Below are 6,074 nucleotides of genomic sequence, written 5' to 3'. Positions count from 1 at the left end.
TTATTTAGGTAATATATTTCAATATTTGAAGATATATTTAAAGTAATTGTTTCAAAGAATGATTAATAAGACAATTATAAGGATCATCAGTGGTAAAAAATAGGATAAAAATAAGTTCATCAAATAGAATAAGTAATTATACAGAAAATTTAAATAATATTATCAATGCACTTTATCTAATAGATGGATACTGAATCATTGTAGTAGTGAATATAAATATTTTTAAAGAAATATTTAAATGGCAAACATTTTATTGAGCCAAAAACATCAATATGTTTTATATACACTTACAGTGTATATAGTTTCTTTTCATCACAGTGCAAAAGTATGTTAATGAAATAGTAGTAATAATATCCTATCAATTTGAGAAGGAAATTGTGATTTGTTAAATAATTAAAATAGCATTAACATCAAATTTATAATGAGGAATAAATATATCATAACCAAAACTTAAGTTTGAAACATTCAGTAAAATTTGGAAAACTTATCTGTTTACTAATCCATACGAAAAGATAAATTCAAGGGTTTTGTAGGTAAGTGGATGCAACTAGACACCATACACATAAGTGAAATAAATCAGATCTACATTTTTAAGCATTATATTGTATCCCTAGTGTAAGGACCTGAAAGATACTGGGAAAAGGAAAGAAACTGTTCAAAGGGAAGAAACAACTGGAAAAAAGAGAAAAAAAAATAAAGGAAGAAAAAAGTAACACACACACACACACACACACACACATGGGAGGTGTGCATCACTACACGCAGTTTCAATCTGGTCTCAGCACTAGGGTGTTGGGGGTGGCACGGCACATCAGGATTGAATTCCAGCCCCTGAGTCTGCCTAAGCAGGTGTTTTAATCTTCTGAGCTATTTAAATGACTCCCTTTTGACCAATTTTGAATGCATATATCTGGTTATCTGAGCAACTAATTTGAAGACACAATAATATGCAATGTAACGACCATTGTTAAATTCTTATAATTTTTTATTGAAAATCTGTAGTATTTTCATATTTTACATTTTAAAATTCTCTTTAAAAATGTTGAAAAACAAATTAGAAGAGTTTCAAAAAGAAAGAAAATACATGGTTAAATATATTGAAATAACAAATTTCAGGATATTTAAGCCCTACAGAATTGAACAATGAAAAAAAAAATCTCATTTAAAAGTATGAAGAGGCTTGGAAGATTATAGGATTACAGGCATACTCTACTGTGACTGACTTCCTGTCACTTTCTGAAGCAGTAAGAGACGTATTTACTCAATATCTTTTTGTTATTGCTTGTCATGCCTGATTTCAAAACTTTTATGGCACATTTTTGTCAAAAAAAAAGTGATGTATCCTCACCTGCCTAATTCATGATGTGGGACAGTGTGACTTATGGCTCTTTCTCAAAATCAAACTGATCATAAAAAGTAAATATTGTATAGAATTCAGCACATCAAAGCTGCATAAAATCACTGCTGAAAACTCACTAAAGAATACTTCAAGAACTGCGTCAAAAAGCATCAAGAATATTTGCAGCAGAGGGGAGTATTTTGAGAAGGATTAATGGCACTATATCTTTTATTGTAATAAATTTTGAAAAAAGCTTAAGCATTAACCATGTTTTTTTCTCCAATAGCTCATAAACTGCATTAAACCATTTATATTAATTTAACTTGTTTATAACCTCTGGCTATTGTATCTTCTAATAGGTCTTGTTCTTAGTCTTGGTGAGTGTGTGGGTGATGAGTAGGATCTTAGTACAGAGAATAATATCTATTTTTATGTCTTCTATACTTATATTCTGTAAGATCATTTTCCTTTAAAGTCAATAGCTCATTTCCCAGTCTCCTACTGTAGTCAAAAATTCTTTGTTATCCATTCCTTGATCAAATTTCTAAGTGGTCTTTCTCTTTATTAAGCACTGACAATAGGTAGTAAAATATTATTATTTTTATTAATTTTATGAAGAAACAAAGAGCAATGAGACAATTTCAAAATCGATTAGTAGGACGTTTCAATAATTAATACACTGCATACTGTTCTCCTTGTATTGGCTATTCATAGTATAAGATGCAGATGTGATAACCATCTCAAACACTATTAGTACAAACCTTTCTTCTCATTGCATTAAGGGAAAGCAGCTGTATATTTATCCTATTTTGTATATACAGACACAAAATGTTCCTTTTTGTTTGTTTCTGTTTTTCATTTAGTTTTGTCAGAGATGGGCATTCTCTTTCCATTTAAATATTGTAGGTGTGTGAATTCATCAAAATAATCCAATGTAGTTCAGTAGTCCACAATAGTAGTGGATTGTCCATAGGACTAGCAATATCAGAACTTGTTAACTTAAGCCTTTCACAACTCAGCATATTAATGTGGCTGTACTTTTTCTACCTCATTTTTAAACTTTTCTGCCAGACCTATGTAACAAGAAATGTAACTTTTGTATCTGACAAGGTCAGTCAAATCCCCTCAGGAATTACTCTGAAACCCTGTACTGCAGTTTGTAGATCTTTTGTCAGTGTCAGTCATGTGGATGACTCTCAGATATTGTTTAAACAATTTGCTTTCTATGAAAGCCTGAGAGGTAAAATATTATTTTACTAAATATTTGTAGGAACAAACAAATATATGGGAAGGAAATGATGATAAAAGAATGCAAAGTCCAATGGCATGTACTAAAATTCCAGTAATATTATTTGCTAAACTTAGTAATAACACTTAACTAAAATGTCCAGCAATATTATGCTCAATGCTAAGATTCAGAATCTTTTACTTAATATCAAGTTAAGATATTCACAAATTAAGTGGAATTTTTCACCAGTGCAGTGACAACACAGATAACAACTCAAGGAAACATTAATGCAAATGAAAAATTACATTTAAATATGAAGGCTTTGAGTTTATCATTCTTTATATCTGAGTTGTACTCCATTGTATAAAAATACATCTTTTTCATATATTCCTCAGGTGACAGCACTATTAAAATTTGTGCTGCTATAAACATAGGTATACATATATAACTATGATATGACATTTTCAGTTCCTCTGGGAAAATTCCCAGTAGGAGGATAGCTGGCTTGAATGGAATTTCCAGTCCTAGTTTTCTAAAGAGTCTCCACACTAATTTTCATAATGGTTGCACCAGTCTACATTCCCACCAGCACTGGAGAAGTGTTCCTTTTTCCCCAAAGCCTGTCCAACATTTGTTGTTGCTTGATTTCTTTATGATAATCATTCTTTCTGGGGTGAGACGGTATGTCAGTGTTTTTTAAATTTTCATTTCACAGATGGCTAGTGATGTGGAGCATGTTTTCATATATTTATTCGCTTCTTTAATTTTATCCTCAGAGAGGTGTGTGTTCATCTCGGATGCCCATTTCTGGATTGGGTCTTTAAATTTTGGGGCCCTAATGGCTTTTAGTTCTTTATAAATTCTAGAGAGCAGACCTTTGAGTGTTTATTAATGAAGATTTTTTCCAAATTTGTGGGCTGTCTTTTCACTTCGTTGGTAATTTCTTTTGACATGCAAAAACCTCTCAATAAGAAGAGATTTCAGTGGTTAATTCCTTCAAGTATTATGCATGCAATTTGACTTTTGTTCCCGAAATCTTTGTGTACCCCATGTCTTCAAAAATTCCTCCTACTTTCTCTTCCAGAATATTTACTTTTTCTGTTTTAATGTTTAGATCTTTAATTCATTTTGACCTTAGCTTTGTGCATGATGATAAACCTGGGTTAAGTTTTAATTTTTGGCATGTGGAGAGCCAGTTTTTCCAGTACTATTTGTTAAAGAAGCTCTCTTTCTTCCAGTAAGTATCTCTGGATGCCACTTGGAGATATACTCATATGTGAAATAAACAAGACCCACATGTGTAAATATCATATAGCCTCCCTAATATAAGCATTCAAAAGAAGAAATACAAATAGAAAGTTATAACGTGATTAAAAGGAAAGTGAGAACTTGATGATTGGGCAATGAAGAAAGGGCAAGTAGAAAAGCTAGGAAACATGATTGGAAAAGCCATACATTTCTATGTAGAAGATGTGTAAATCAATGATCTTGAGAATCTTCAGCAGATTTTCGAAACTAGCAGTTAATTGGTAGAATTCTCACCCTCACTACCTGTATATACCAATACCTGTGAACTAAGCAACTGCACTGAAGATAGCAATGTGTAATAATAGGGTCATGCTTGGAATTCCTGTTATTCTGGTCTTCTAAATACGAACTGCTTGTCATGGCATACCAATTACTGCCGCACTGTCTCTCACATAAATATTTGTTTAAAAAACGGTAATAAATGCAAACAAAAGACAAGAAAAAAGTGACACAGGACAGTACTACTGCAATACTGTATAATGTAATATTTTTAAACTTCTGTGTAAAAATATGTAATTGTTAATTCCTACTTTTTAAAAAATACTGTTGCATATATTTTAATTTTTTTCTTCATATTCTGTAGGGAATTAAAGTTTAACATATCAATACTTGATGGAAAGTGCCTGTTCCTTGCTATGCCTAAGATGTTGGATATTCAGCCAGATAGTGAGATTATGCTCAACAATTATGTTGTAGAGTAATAACAATAAGCTTCTCTTCTGGAGGGTAAGCAACCTAAGTTTACAGAACAAAAGTTAGAGAAAAAGAATGGCTGCAAGGACAGTCAACATTTTGGCCCTAGCTTTTCAAGGTCAGTGAAGACTCAGAACATAGAAGAATCTATACTCTAACATCCTATAACTCAGTTGTGTCTCAAATTTTCTGATCAAGAAGATTATGGGGACACATAGGAAAGTGATTGATGATATAGATTGTGCCAAAGGAGAGTCACATGGAGAGAAAACATTCTTTCCATGTTTCACAGAAAGCAAATTGGTCAAGCAATGGCCATGCCTCTTCCACATGGTTGACACTGACAAAGGACCTACAAACTGCGGTACAGGGCTTCACCATAAATCCTGAGGGGATTTGACTGACCTTATCAGATACAAAAGATACATTTCTTGTTATATAGGTCTTGCTTTATCTTGGTCTTAACCATCCAGTTGAAAATGATAAAAACCAAATATAAAAAGTAAAGCTATGTTAATATGCTAAGCTGTAAAATACTCAGGTCAACAACTTCTGACATTGACAGTCTTATGGATAACCTACTAATATTAGGGACAATTGGGCTATCGTGGAATATTTTGCTGAATTCACGCACCTATTATATTTAAATTACAATGGAATACTCTTCTCTGACAAAAATCAACAAAATAGGGGATACAAATGAACAACTATTTTGTAACTGTATATTCAAAACAGTTACAATAGATATACAGACACATTTTCTTAATTCAGTGAATAGAAAGATTTGTTCTTATTGTGTTTGTGGACAGGATATCATGCCTGCATCTTGTACAATAAATAACCACTAAGACAACAATATGCAATGTATTAATTATTGAACTGTCCTATTAATCGGTTTTCAAACTAATTGCTATTTGATTCTCAATAAAATTCTTAAAAAATAAATTCAAAGGTCCTAGCCCAGGTCCGGTGAGTGTGCGGAGAGCTTCCTGCTACCCTATGCCGGCGGGACCAGTCCGAGCCCAGGCGCAGCGTGGTCCGGACCCTCTCCCAGCCCCTTGGGCTGCCCCCCACCACTCCACAGTGCCTCCCCCACCCCGCCTGCCGAGTAGGATTTTCTGCCGAGTTCCGGGAGCCCCCAGACCCAGTCCTAGCCCAGGTCCAGTGAGTGTGAGGAGAGCTTCCTCTTCCGCCAACTTCACCTTGCCCCCTCCAGGCACAGCTCAGGCCTGGCATACACGCCTGAGGTGTAATCCTGCAGCTGCAACGTCTGAAGGGGAGAGTGTACACAATAGATCCAACCAGCTAGTCCAGGAGCAAAACATCTCGCCACAGGGCCACAACATGTTCACCCTTAAGGGCAGCAGCGGAAAGGATTGAGCACAGCAGCCAGAACCAAGCCAGACACAGCTGGATAAGTCCTAACTTTGTAGAGCTGCACCTGAACTTCAGTACGTGCGAAGGGTATAACTACAGCAAAGATCTACAACAAAGGTCAGAAGACAG

This window comes from Octodon degus, unplaced genomic scaffold (genome assembly GCF_000260255.1).
Source record: "Octodon degus isolate 3935 unplaced genomic scaffold, OctDeg1.0 scaffold00012, whole genome shotgun sequence".
Taxonomy (NCBI): Eukaryota; Metazoa; Chordata; class Mammalia; order Rodentia; family Octodontidae; genus Octodon; species Octodon degus.
The sequence above is the reverse complement of the archived record's forward strand: the minus strand, read 5'-3'. Positions refer to the sequence as shown.